The following is a 15,766-nucleotide window of genomic DNA, read 5'->3' on the forward strand; positions in this document are numbered from 1 at the left end:
AGAAAACTGAGAGGAAATATTTGAAACTATCTTCCTCTGGTCAAGATAGTAAATCAAAATTAATACTTCATTGAGGTGGAGGTAGTATAGACTACTACTAAATTTAAAGTTCTAAAAAATGTAGGAGTGGTAGATGCTATCTATCTCCTTTTAATTTGTTTTTTCATCCTTTGAGAGGAACACATGTGTCCCTGAGAATGGCAACAGATTACCAGATGTTCAATAAAGTTGGAACCCCAATCCCGGATGAGGTTGTAGGACTGCTGCTAGAGCAGTTAAATATGGTACAAGGTGCAAGGTATGTAACTATTGATTTGGCAAAGACATTAATTTCTACCCAATTAGAAAACAGAATCAGAAACAGATCTCATTAAGACAAAATGAATGTACACAACATTGTCCCAGTTTTGTTTTGTTTTTTCCAACTTTCCCGTTTTGCTGAAATCTAGTCCTAAGAGAATTGAATAATCTGTATTTTCTTCAGAGCATCATAATGATCCATTATATCAACAATATTATGGCAGTCAGACAGGATAATCAAGGAGTAACCAGTGCATTGGGAATTCTTGGCACAATACATACCCTACAAATGTTGGGAAATGAACTGTACAAAGATTTGGAGGTCTGTCACTTAAGTAAAATTTTTCATGGTAAGTTGAAGTTCTAGTGGCAAGTTGAAGCTCTAGACAAAATTTCCTTGATCAGAAATCCACCCAAGAATCAGGATAACCCAGTGCCTATTAAGGAATAATTGTGGGGATACTAGATACTAAACAGTAAAATCATAGACAGACAAATGCAAGACAATCACTAAAATAAAGAGGAAAGAAAATCAGAAATAGACTATCTACCCTGAAAAGGTAATGCAACTAGAATGAAAACACTCATGCTTGGTAAGGAAGAGGACTATGAGTTTCTGCCCACAATAATGTCCACAGTCTATGGGGAGATAGAGTTACATATACACACAAACATTTTCTCAATGTGATGGAATGAAAGAGTTAGTTTTACTGAGAGTCACATTTTCCATGGCTTAGCAATTTCATTCAGTCTTTCATTATTATTAGTAGCTGGATGCAAAATGTCTTTGATAGAGGAGCTGGTAAAATTATGAACTTGCTCTTGTTACATTATAACACAACCTGTGTATGACTTTAAATGTAGATAGTAATCCAAGTGTCCTCCAGGATACATGATTATTTGGTAGGGAGTGGTGAGGAGAAAGAGAACATAAAATTTAGAATAATGAATATATTTATCAATCAAATCTTTCATTAAAATATTAGGAAAATGATAAAACAGCTATCTCTATTTTTAAAAAAATACTCGATCACTATCTCATTTTTCTTTTTCACTCATGATCTTTCACAGTAAACAAAACTAAGATGTCCATTTTACTAATAATGTATTTTTAAAAATTTAACTGTGTGCAATTTTTATCCACAATTAATCAAATTCAGTTTTTAACTATGTGAAATTATGCATTTTTTATCCCATGTAGTCTCTCATTCAACTTGATGGACTTGCATGACTTAAATTAGTGCTAAAATCTATGTCAACTATTTTTTTTTCTTGAAATAAATATAGCATTTCTGAATTGATCAATTTGATTCATAAAGCATTTTATCATGTGCTAAAACAATGATTGATAATATTGATTCTGGATATTTTTCCAACCTTATTTTGGAATTACATGTGATATAATTATGTGATCACTTCTTTTTGGCTGAATATTTTGGCCAAATTTGATCTGTATTTGCTTTGTCTTCCATATTTCCTTTTAGTTTAGAAAAAATAATAATTCTAGACATCTCTGGCAGTTCTTTCTTAAACATGTATTTACCCTCTAGAACAATACTTACATACTGCTTCTTCAGATCAGTTGCATCCTACTTTTTTGCGACCCCATGGACTGCTGCACACCAGGCTTCGCAGGCCATCACCAACTTCCGAAGCTTGCTCAAACTCATGTCCATCGAGTTGGTGATGCCATCCAACCATCTCATCCTCTGTCGTCCCCTTCTCCTGCCTTCATACTCTCTCAGCATCAGGGTTTTTCCCAATGAGTTGGCTCTTCGCGTCAGGTGGCCAAAGTATTGGAGCTTCAGCATTAGTCCTTCCAATTAATATTCAGGGTTGATTTCTTTCAGGATTGACTGGTTTGATTTCTTGCAGTCCAAGGGACTCTGAAGAGTCGTCTTCAACACCGCACTTCAAAAGCAGCAATTCTTCGGAGCTCAACTTTCATTATAGTCCAACTCTTGCATATCTATACATGACTCAGTTCAGTTCAGTTTAGTGGCTCAGTCGTGTCCCACCCTTTGCGATCCCATGAATCCCAGCACGCCAGGCCTCCCTGTCCATCACCAACTCCGGGAGCTTACTCAAACTCGTGTCCATTGAGTCGGTGATGCCATCCAGCCGTCTCATCCTCTGTCATCCCCTTCTCCTCCTGCCCCCAATCCCTCCCAGCATCAGGGTCTTTTCCAATGAGTCAACGCCGCATCAGGTGGCCAAAGTATTGGAGTTTCAGCTTCAGCATCAGTCCTTCCAATGAACACCCAGGACTGATCTTTAGGATGGACTGGTTGGATCTCCTTGCTGTCCAAGAGTCTTCTCCAACACTACAGTTCAAACGCATCAATTTTTTGGCACTCAGCTTTCTTCACAGTCCAACTCTCACATCCATTCATGACCACTGGAAAAACCAAAACCTTGACTAGACAGAACTTTGTTGGCAATGTAATGTCTCTGCTTTTTAATATGCTATCTAGGTTGATCATAACTTTCCTTCCAAGGAGTAAGCATCTTTTAATTTCATGGCTGCAATCTGCAGTGATTTTGGAGCCCAGAAAAATAAAGTCTGACACTTTTTCCACTGTCTCCCCATCTATTTCCCATGAAGCGATGGGCCAGATGCTATGATCTTAAGTTTTCTGAATGTTGAGCTTTAAGCCAACTTTTTCACTCTCCTCTTTCACTTTCATCAAGAGGCTTTTTAGTTCCTCTTCACTTTCTGCCATAAGGGTGGTGTCATCTGCATATCTGAGGTTACTGATATTTCTCCTGGCAATCTTGATTCCACCTTGTGCTTCATCCAGCCCAGCATTTCTCACAATGTACTCTGCATATAAGTTAAACAAGCAGGGTGACAATATACAGCCTTGATGTACTCCTTTTCCTATTTGGAATGGGTCTGTTGGTCCATGTCCAGTTCTAACTGTTGCTTCCTGACCTGCATATAGGTTTCTCAAAAGGCAGATCAGGTGGCTGGTATTCCCACCTCTTTCAGAATTTTCCACAGTTTGTTGTGATCCACACAGTCAAAGGCTTTGGCATAGTCAATTGGCTACTGGATACTAAAAGTACAAAATACAAGTTGTAAATTCACAGTTTGAATCTTGATATTATCAGCATTCTCAGATTACACATAAAATGTGTTTTATTATAAGGTTATAAATATTCATAAGGAATAGTTAAAAGTGTCATTCTTATCTCAGAAAATTTGCTTTTAAGTTTCCATTTAAAAGCAGTTTTAGCATAAAAATTCTATGGTGTAAAAATAAATATTTTGATGGGAAAACATCTACTATTTGAAAACACTGAGAAAAAGAAGTATCTATTTTATATTATACATTTTTTTTTTCAGATTTGAAGAGTAAGAATAATAGTTTGTGCTTTTCTATTCATATCTGTTGAGCCAAATTTATTGTTTTAACCCAGTATAGAAGAAATAAAACATATAGATTAATAAGGGAAAATGTTAGATTCTCTCATGATTTAAACATCTTATTTTGGGCTTGTATTAAATACAAATATATTGATAAAGTTCAATCAATGAGAATCACATTACAAAGAGAAGGAATGAAAACTTACTGGTAATATAAAGTTGATTGGATCTGGTGAGCAGGAAGTAGCAACTACTGTAGACACATAATAAAACTTAAGTGAGACAAGAAATGGTAAATAAAGCCCATGGAAAAAATCAAGCGCCTACTACCTTGTTGGTATGTAGCATATTTAGGAATCTTTGGAAGGTAAAAGACAAGTTGCTGTATATTGTCCCTCCTATCACTAAGAAATAATTTCAATGTCTATTGGGCCTCTTCAGATTCTTGAGAAAATACCATCTCATTTGGCATACTATTCTGACCTCTCCACTGACTGGCAGTGCTACAGAGTTGATGTGGCCTGAAAGGAGGACTTGGAGGGTTAATCCCTGAACAAGCTTGGAAATAGGACATTGAAGGTTAATCTTGGCCCTGCCCACTAAAACAAATGTCTGAAGATCTTCACTAACTATGTATTGAGGGAAAAAAAAAAGTGATTTGCTACACGGAGGAATAGAAGCTGATACTAGGTGCCAGAGGTACCATGGGATGTGTAGATTTCCTGTAGCAATAAAATAAAACAAGGAAGAGCAGTGACCATTGAAGTCACCACAGGATTAAATTTATAATAATCCATTATCAGTCTGCTTTGGCCAAATACAGAAGTTGAAAGAAAGTAGGACCTGCATCTTTCTAATCCTTGATAGTGTGATGTTTCTGCAATCTGTTGAGGATTATTATATTCAGCTAGTTTACTATTTAATATGTACAGGCTATTTTATTATCGTGGCCTCTTCTGCCATTTTTATTCTCACTACGTGGATTCCCATAGAGATCTTGGAAGCTGATGAGCATGTCTATTAGAATTAAGCATTCTGATACCGGGGAGGAGTAGATAGGAGCTCAGGGTGGGAGTTTAATTAAGTATGCACTGGTCCATTATGGGATAAACCTGAACCCAATTCCACTGATAATTTGACCTTCATAAACTCTAATCTGAAAGGGGTCTTCAGGAGTTAGTCTAAAAGTTCATATCTGATATGATATGTTTTCTTTCTTTAAATATAGAGTTTGTTGAAAGCTATTTCTATAGCTACAGCTATATACATATGCTCGTGCACACTTATACATAATCCCTCTGCTTGTATTTTTCAATCAGAACTGAAGGAAAAAATAAATAAATATTAATTTTTTTTCAGACTTTATAATAAGCTAAAGGGCTTCCCTTGTTGCTCAGTTGGTAAAGACTCTGCCTGCAATGCAGGAGACCTGGGTTCGATTGCTAGGTTGGGAAGATCCCCTGGAGAAGGAAATGGCAACCCACTCCATTATTCTTGCCTGGAGAATTCAATGGACAGAGGAACCTGGCAGGCTACATTCCATGGGGTTGCAGAGTTGGACACGACTTAGCAACTAAACCACCACCACCGTAGTAAACTAAACTGTTTAAAAAATTAAAATATTCTCTGTTTTTATTAAACTTTAAATAAAATATAACATATGGAAATATATATAAATAAAAAGGTACAGTTAGATAAAACTGGTAATATATCTTTGCAATGGTCAGATTATGAAATAGAAAATAATTGACATTGTTTAATCTGCCTTGCCACTTGATAGTGGCTACACTAAGTGTTAGCTATTACCCTTATCCAGTGTCATAATCAATTTTCCTGTTTAAACTTCAATTGAATGAACTCATACAGAATATATTCTTTGATACCTGGATTCTCTTTTTATTTGTGGGATTCTCCAGTGTTGCTCTATGTAGTTAAGCAGTTTGATTTAGTTTGCTTATTTTCATTTATTCCACTGTGTCAGTATGTCATAATTTGTGCAAGTATTCTATTGTTAATGAATACTTTTTCCAGATTTGACTATTTTAAATTATGCTTCAGTGATACTTTCTCATGTTTTTTGATCGACATATTTCATCAACATTGTATGCATTTCAGTCCCATATATGCCAAAAGTAAAGCTGGTGAGTTATAGTTTATTTGTATTTTCAGCTTTAGCAAACACTAGAAAACATTTTCCAAAATGATTGCTATAAATTATACAACAACAAGTATATAGAATTCTCATATCTTTACTCGTACTATATACTTTACTCATCAGGATTTGATACTGTCTGTCTTTCTCATTTTAGCCATTCTTCTGGCTGTGTAAGATAATTCTTTGTGATTTTAACTTACCTTTATCTGAGAACTAATGATATTAACAAAGTTAGTAAAATTAAAGATTCCTTAATATAACTATTTCCTATTCAGATAGCCTTTTTTACGAAATGTTCAAGGTCCATTTCTCTTTTTAAAATTGGACTATCTGCTGTTTACTTATTTTTAGGAGTTCTTTGTGTTTCTGGATATAGATCTTTTGATAGTATCAGAGAATATTGGTCTAGGTTCTAACAACAACAACAAAAAAACGCATTTTTATATATGATTAGTGCATTCCTGTCCTCTTAAAGAAACATTTCCCTATGCTAATTTCATAAAGATGTTTTTCAATTTTCTTTCAAAAAAATTTAAATTTTTCATATTTAGATTTAAAATCCAACTGGAATTGATTTATATTCCTTTCTGAATCTGTCTTGGGAGATTATACACCTATTTTAAAAATTATATTTGATGACCTCCATAAAAAGCTGTAATTTTAAGTAAAAGTTAAATATTCTTATATTTAGCCTACTTTTATTTCTCTAGCATTTACATAGTAAACCCTTTATTCTACCAACACTTAGTGACCATCTATAATTCAAAAGTATTGTGTGGGAAATGGGATAGAATGATAGAAAATAAAAAATTTTGTTTTATAATTTTTTCTGTTTCCTTTCTTTTTTAAATTACCTTTCATTTTTGACAACAAATAAGTGAATTTTCTAAACATCTTCTTAAATAAGGAAAAATATCAGTCAAGTAATATCTATACTAAGATTATAGCAACATATACAAGAAACCAGTGAGGTAGGAGATGATTTATGTCAAAATAATGATTTTCTGCAGTCCATAGGGTCACAAAGAGTGGGACACAACTTAATAACCGAACAAAATATCATGTAAAAATTGGGACCCTGATCCCATCATCCATAATCATTTTGTTATTTACCTGCCAAGCATAACTAATCCACAGGTCTCGATGTGTTTAGGTCATTTAGTCAGGAACACCTCAAATTCATACTATATGTCTCCATAGCACCTAAAATTCTTTATGACATTTATAGAAATTATAAAGGTTCGTTCTGTAATTCTTAATTTGGAGTCCATTTTCCCTTTACTAGACTTTATGTTTCATGAAAATAGAAGAAATGTGGGCTATCTATTAATGGAAACTGGAAGAATAGACAAGAGAGCCTGGTGGGCTGCGATCCATAGGTCCTAACGAGTCAGACAGGAATGAAGCCACAGGACATATGCACTCACGGAGGAATAGAAGGAATAAAAAGACAAAAGAAATATAGAGAAAAAGGATGAGAAGAAAAAACAAATTTATAAGGGTGTTGTGTCCATAATCCCTTATAAAAACTTTCAAAAACTTTGAGTCGTTGTCAATGTTTTGAAACATTTCCACGCAGCTATTACCCCTTCCTGGAGGAAATCTTATGCCCCTTGTATCAGAATGTCTGACCCCATTTTTTGATGTTTAACAGATGACAGATTTTAAGCCTCATTTCTCTCTCTTCTCCTTGTACCTCACACCTGAGAACTCTCTAGTAAGAAAGTCTGGGTGGTCCTCCTTTGGCGCTAGCTGCTGCTGCTGCTGCTAAGTCGCTTCACTCGTGTCCGACTCTGTGCGACCCCATAGACAGCAGCCCACCAGGCACCCCATTGCCTGTTCTCCAGGCAAGAACACTGGAGTGGGTTGCCATTTCCTTCTCCAATGCATGAAAGGAAAAGTGAAAGTGAAGTCGCTCAGTCGTGTCCTGACTCTTAGCGACCCCATGGACCGCAGCCTACCAGGCTCCTTCCTCCATGGGATTTTCCAGGCAAGAGTACTGGAGTAGGTTGTCCTTGCCTCCTCCTTGGCCCTAGAGGGAGAGTCAACCACCTAAATTCCTGTTTATGCCACCTGGGTCCCAACCCCGACCACAATAAAAATCTCAAACTGTTTCCTTTCTCAAGACTTTTCAGACTTATTTTGGAGGACTGCCTTGTCCTCCACAAAGAATTAATTCTCCCCAGGAAACCTCAATTATGTAAGCAGTAAACTTTCATATCCTCTTGGAGTGTACTATGTTTCAGCTTTGACATCTGAAACTGAAATTTTGGGTGGGATTCTCTCCTATTTATGTAGAGTGCAAACTATACCATCTCCCTGCATAGTCTATGGATACTTAGATTAAAATTTGTTAATTTATATATCAAAATATGTAAGAAAAATGACACAAGTCAGATAGCTTGAGGTATTTGTACTGAAATAAAAATAAATCCAAAGCCATTTCACTCTCAAAGCCTGGCTTTCTGCACATTTTGTGAACCATTTTTTTTTTTCCTTACAAAGAATTTATTATTTTTTTTTTAATTTGTAAACAAATTTATGTCAATACTCTTATATTCATGTAAAATTCACATTTGATTATACATATATAACTTTAATTTTAAAAGTATACAATTACATATAGAGAAATTTTTAAATTTGGCCAAGACATAGAGAAGTTAATTTGTGCATTATCATTTATATCATCTGCTGTTGAAATGATGGCACATTATTCCTCACATATTTGTTTAAAGAACTCAACTTCTTTAATAAAAAAAAGACAACCTCTTTAACAAGTGGTGCTGGGAAAACTGGTCAACCACTTGCAAAAGAATGAAACTAGAACACTTTCTAACACCATACACAAAAATAAACTCAAAATGGATTAAAGATCTAAATGTAAGACCAGAAACTATAAAACTCCTAGAGGAGAACATAGGCAAAACACTCTCCGACATAAATCACAGCAAGATCCTCTATGACCCACCTCCCAGAATATTGGAAATAAAAGCAAAACTAAACAAATGGGACCTAATGAAACTTAAAAGCTTTTGCACAACAAAGGAAACTATAAGTAAGGTGAAAGACAGCCCTCAGATTGGGAGAAAATAATAGCAAATGAAGCAACAGACAAAGGATTAATCTCAAAAATATACAAGCAACTCCTGCAGCTCAATTCCAGAAAAAATAAATGACCCAATCAAAAAATGGGCCAAAGAACTAAACAGACATTTCTCCAAAGAAGACATACAGATGGCTAACAAACACATGAAAAGATGCTCAACATCACTCATTCTCAGAGAAATGCAAATCAAAACCACAATGAAGGGACCATTACACACCAGTCAGGATGGCTTTGCTATCACAAAAGTGACAAGCAATAAATGACTTGGAGAGGCTGTTGGAGAAGGGAACCTCTTGCACGTGTTGGTGGGAATGCAAACTAGTTACAGCCACTATGGAGAACAGTGTGGAGATTTCTTAAAAAACTGGAAATAGAACTGCCATATGACCCAGCAATCCCACTTCTGGGCATACACACTGAGGAAACCAGATCTGAAAGAGACACGTGCACCCCAATGTTCATCACAGCACTGTTTATAATAGCCAGACATGGAAGCAACCTAGATGCCCATCAGCAGATGAATGGATAAGGAAGCTGTGGTACATATACACCATGGAATTTTACTCAGCCGCCAAAAAGAATTCATTTGAACCAGTCCTAATGAGATGGATGAAACTGGAGCCCCTTATACAGAGTGAAGTAAGCCAAAAAGATAAAGAACATTACAGCATACTAACACATATATATGGAATTTAGAAAGATGGTAACGATAACCCTATATGCAAACAGAAAAAGAGACACAGAAGTACAGAACAGACTTTTGAGCCCTGTGGGAGAAGGTGAGGGTGGGATGTTTCGAAAGAACAGCATGTATATTATCTATGGTGAAACAGATCACCAGCCCAGGTGGGATGCATGAGACAAGTGCTTGGGCCTGGTGCACTGGGAAGACCCAGAGGAATCGGGTGGAGAGGGAGATGGGAGGGGGGATCGGGATGGGGAATAAGTGTAAATCTATGGCTGATTCATATCAATGTATGACAAAACCCACTGAAATGTTGTGAAGTAATTAGCCTCCAACTAATAAAAAAATTAAAAAAAAAAATTGTTTATTCTTTCCAGTTTTCTCCCAGCATTTCTTGGTAAGTCTCTGAGTACTTCATGTGGATTCTTATGAAAGAGTTTACAATAACCAATGGTTGCAAAAGGCTGTTCTAATTTCCAAAAGTTATTAATGAGGAAAAAAACAACACCAACAACAAAAAAAACACAGATCAATAACAGAGTAAGCAAGTAAATAATAACAGCAATAACTCTTTTCCATCTGGAGTTTGGACAGAGACTGAGTTTATATATTTTCTTTCTATGTGGAGAAGTAATGTTTCCTTGTTGAAAATCTTTAAACATATTAAGAAAAACACATGTTCAACCATCTTTGATCTATAGATACATTTTCTTTTGTCATATTTCAGTAGCAAGTCTCACTAAAATGTGACTTAAGGACTGAGTGCTCATTAAGAAAATAACATGACTGAGTTGTCTATTTTCTCAGATTAACCATTAAGTTAAAGATTTACCATTCTGGGACTTCCCCAGCTGAGGCTAGCCAAACTTATAGTTTCTACTAAGGCTTCCTTTTAAAGGACTCAGTTCAGTTCTCAGTTGCCTAGTCATGTCTGACTTTTTGCGACTCCATGGACTGCTGCACGCCAGGCCTCCCTGTCCATCACCAACTCCCGGAATTTACTCAAACTCATGTCCACTGAGTCAGTGATGCCATCCAACCATCTCATTTTCTGTCATCCCCTTCTCCTCCCACCTTTGATCTTTCCCAGGATCAGGGTCTTTTCAGTTGAGTCAGTTCTTCCCATCAGGTGGCCAAAGCATTGGAGCTTCGACTTGAGCATCAGTCCTTCTAAATATTCTGAACTGAGTTCCTTTAGGATGGACTGGTTGGATCTCCTGGCAGGCCAAGGTACTGTCAAGAGTGTTCTCCAACACCACAGCTCAAAAGCATCAATTCTTTGGCACTCAGCTTTATTTATAGTCCAACTCTCATATCTATGCATGACTACTGGAAAAACAATAGCTTTGACTAGATGGACCTTTGTTGGCAAAGTAATATTTCTGCTTTTTAATATGCTGTCTAGGTTGGCCATAACTTTTCTTCCAAGGAACAAGCGTCTTTTAATTTCATGGCTGCAGTTACCATCTGCAGTGATTTTTGAGACCTCCCCTCCCCCGCAAAAAAATAAAGCCTGTCAGTGTTTCCACTATTTCCCCATCTATTTGCCATGAAGTGATGGGACTAGATGCCATGGTCTTAGTTTTCTGAATGTTGGGTTTTAAGCCAACTTTTTCACTTTCCTCTTTCACTGTCATCAAGAGTCTCTTTAGTTCTTCACTTTCTGCCATAAAGGTGGTTTCATCTGTGTACCTGAGGTTGTTGATATTTCTCCCAGCAATCTTGATTCCAGCTTGTGCATCATCCAGCCCAGCATTTCTCATGATGTACTCTGCAAACAAGTTAAATAAGCAGGGTGAAAATATACAGCCTTGACGTACTCCTTTCCTGATTGGGAACCAGTCTGTTGTTCCATGTCCAGTTCTAACTGTTGCTTCCTGACCTGTATACAGATTTCTCAGGAGGCAGGTCAGGTGGTCTGGTATTCCCATCTCTTTAAGAATTTTCCAGAGTTTGTTGTGGTCCACACAGTCAAAGGCTTTGTCATAGTCAATAAAGCAGAAATAGATGTTTTTTGGAAACTGTCTTGATTTTTCGACGATCCACTCTAAAGGACTAGTTATGTATTAACCTACAAACCCAGCTGCCTATTTTCTGAGGTCCACATCACAACAAACAGTGTTTAATTAGTTTTCATGTTAAGGTCTTTTACATTAGCAGTAAAGTTATTTTTTTTTTCTTATAATTCATTTGTGATCATTAATATTCATATGAAAGTTCTGGTGAGTAAAAAAAAAATAGCTAACATATATAGTGGCTTCCTATTTAACAAACAGTGTTTTGAGTGCCAGGATGCATTCCGTGACTTAATTATTATAATCATCCTGAGTATGCTACTTATTCAGCATGTGACATTGGACAAGCTATTAACTTCACTGTGTTTCAATTTTCTTATCCAAAAAAAGGAAGATAAAATTACCAACCACCTAGGATCATTGAGCCATTTTATTTTTCATTTATTCTCTGGCCAAAAATAAAACTCTGTTACTAATGAAATGATTACACTAGCCCTTGATTATCATAAGCTCATCCAGCTACTTAGTATGTTTCACCAAAGGTAAAATGTGAACTGTATTTTTATCAAGGAAAAATCAAACTTACTACAGGTTGGTTCTACAATAGAAAAACTTCAATCACATATAAAAATAGCATTTTATACAAATGGTTTAAATATCAGATTTTTTGAACTCATTATAGAAATCTATATAAAACTACTCCACCATGATTATTAAATTTTTTATTTCATTCTGTGAATAAGAGGAATTCATTTTCTAGTCATCATTTGAATTGATAATGACATACAATGACATAAAAATGTAGACTATATTCGCTGAGCCTCTATTTTGAAAAGTATTTTACATTTCCTTCAGTCTATTTTAAAAAGATTATCTACATAAAATAGAGCCACTGTGTCTGCTTACTAAAGGAATATGATTTTATTAATCTTTCAGAGTCAAGTTAAATACCAGAGATACATTTTTTCTCATCTAGGTTATTTACTCCTCTGATCTATATAGTTTTAGAGTTTTTTTCCCATTCTAAATTTGAGAAAATCATTCTGAAAAAGAAAAGCATCAGTTGTTTTGATCATTTTTTCATTTTATCCATAATTTTTGTCATTTAGCTCATATTTTTCCAGATTTTGAAATAATGCCTCTGTTTATATAGAAGAATATTCCCTTGAAATCATGAATTTGAACTTACTTATTTGGCTTTGTTTTTCAATGTAAATAATTACAAAATATTTTATTTTTAATTTTGCCTCTTAGACCTTCAAACTGATGTGGTGAATTTGAGGTTTTCCAACTTTTTTTGCACCTATAATACTTTTACCATGAAGTAACCTTATTACTGCTTTGTTAATTTTCTTAATTAAAAGTTCTGTCAGTGTGAAATGTGGCTTGGGACTCATCTATGTACAATGTATGCTGATTTAAAAATAGCAAAAAGAACTATCTTTCAAAGTCTGATAAATATTGAGCATTTCTATTACTACATAATAGAATTAAAATCTTGGCAATAAATGTAGATTTTAAAGAGACAGTTATAGTATCTACTTTCCATCTTTAGGAAACTGAATGTATCCTCCCACATCTGATAAGAGGTCTTGCTCATCTATCCCTCCAGTTCCTCCCTCTGGATATTTCTTGATTAAAATCCACTGAATAGCTGATTTGTAAGAGAACCCTCCTCTCCTGTTACCCTTAATACTTGCAAATCATTGAAGATGCAAACAGCAGTGCTCCTGGATAAAATAACTTAAGGGATCACTGTCTAAATTACGCATATCCTTGTTCTCAGCTCATTCTTTGTGTCACAAATACTCACTAAGCACCTACAAGGTTTCTGGAGTTTTGTAAAAGCCTCTCAGAACATAGGATAAGGACCATTAAAATCTTCCTGGAAAGATTTAAAGAAAAAGGCTGTTTGACTCAATTTAAAACATAAAGATTACCAGGAGTTTTCCTCCCCACACCAATATCACACATCTACAACTGGAAGAGTTGGTTGGTACATGAAGAAGTACACCAGATATATCACAGATCAATTTCTGACAGCATTAAATCCTGTAGAGACATGAAGTGGAAGAAATCCTATTGCAAGTAGGGTTTTATTGGCATGGCTTAAATTTCAAAAGGGTTTATTTAGTCAAGACATAAAGATAATATATTCAAAACAATTAAGAATAGCTTATATGGTATGTTTCTGTCAGGCGAGTGTATGCTCCTCAGTTCTTGTCTCATCACAACAATGATTTGGAGCGACGGACATTAAAGCCCTTGGCACATCACAGCTCTCGGGTCTTGGACAAACCATGCTATTGGAGGTTCCCAAGCAGAAAAAGGAGTCCCTCCTTTTGAAACCATGCCATATGATCTTCTTGAAAGTCCTTACTCTTAGCTTTAAGAGTCTCACCTTTAGTATATGAAGGAGTTTCTGGCAAATTAGTCTGTGGAACTAAGGTGGCAATCCCTATTAGGTCACGGTTCTGTAATGCTGCTCTCTTAGCTGCTTTATCAGCTGCTTGGTTTCCTCATGCCACTTCTGTGCTCCCTTTATGGTGTCCTTTACAGTGGGAGAGTGAAACATCAGTGGGCAGGTGGACTGCCTCCAAGAGTCTAAGAATTTGATCACCATATTTGATTGGGAACCTTCGGGTGGTCAAGTAGCCCCTTTCTTTCCAAATAGCCGCATGTGCATGTAGCACCAGAAAGGCATACTTGGAGTCAGTGTAAATGGCTATTCTTTTTCCTTTTCCCAGCTCTAAAGTTAGAATCAGAGCTATGAGCTCAGCTAATTGGGCTGAAGTACCTGGAGAAGGAAATGGCAACTCACTCCAGTATTCTTGCCTGGAAAATCCTATGGACAGAGAAGCCTGCAGTTCATGGGGTCGCAAAGAGTTGGACACGACCAAGAGACTTCACTTTTCACTTTCACTGGGTGGCAGAGGCTTAGGCTCTATGGTCTCAAAATTGGAGACTACTGCATATCCGGCTCTTCTTTTTCCATCTAAGACAAAGCTGCTTCCATCAGTGTACCAGATTTCCTCAGGATTGGTCAGAGGATCTTCTGACAATCCCTCTAGGGGTTTTGTCCAGTGGTCCAAGGTTTCTAGACAAGAGTGAAAGGGGAGAGAGCCCTCAGTGTAGGCGGGTGGGTGGCTGGGTTAAGAACCTCACAAGGGGAATAGAGTGAGGTCTGGATTTTCCATCAGCATTACTTGATATTTGAGGATTCTTTGCTCAGACATCCATAAATAGCCTTTCCCATTTAGGAGTTTTTTTACCTGGTGGCTGGTAAAAATAGTTAATTTGCCCCCAAAGGAGAGTTTTAAAGCATCTTCTATCATGATTGCAATAGCTGCAAGATTTCGAAGGCAGGGGGCCAGCCTTGGGCAGTTGAATCAAGTCTCTTGGGTAAGTAAGCTACAGGCTGGGGCTCAGATCCTAAACTTTGAGTTAACATTCCCAAAGCCATTCCCTCTCTTTCATGGACATAAAGTTGGAGTGCTTTTCCTGTAGCACCCAAAATGGTACAGGTTTGGGAGGAGAAGGCTGCAGAGTAGATCAAGACAGGTAGCCCCTGTGTCAACCAAGAAATTCTCGGACCTACCTGCCACATCCAGTTGTACCCTTGGCTCCAGCCCCGTGATGGTTGTCTGTGACAGGCGGGCTGGCCGGAGTGGGCTGCTTCAGTCCTCTTGAATCATTGTGAAGGAAGGCTTGGTGCTTGACCTTGAGGCTCTTAGGTCCCAAGGGCACAGTGCCGCCCAATGTCCCAGATGATGGCATTTGTGGCAAGCCATTTAATAGGAGGCTTGTCAGTTTGGACACTTTTTGGCCCAATGCCCCACCTGTCTACAGATTAGGCATTTGCCTCCTGCCTTGTCCTTCAAGGAATTGGGGTGTGCCATAGGGCTTCTCTGGAGGGCAGCCAACATCTGGGCATGCCTGAAGAAGCACAAGCTGGAATCAAGATTGCTGGGAGAAATATCAATAACCTCAGATATGCAGATGACACCACCCTTATGGCAGAAAGTGAAGAAGAACTAAACAGCCTCTTGAAAGTAAAAGAGGAGAGTGAAAAAATTGACTTAAAGCTCAGCATTCAGAAAACTAAGATCATGGCATCTGGCCCCATCACTTCATG

Source organism: Cervus canadensis, chromosome 11 (assembly GCF_019320065.1).
Source record: "Cervus canadensis isolate Bull #8, Minnesota chromosome 11, ASM1932006v1, whole genome shotgun sequence".
NCBI lineage: Eukaryota > Metazoa > Chordata > Mammalia > Artiodactyla > Cervidae > Cervus > Cervus canadensis.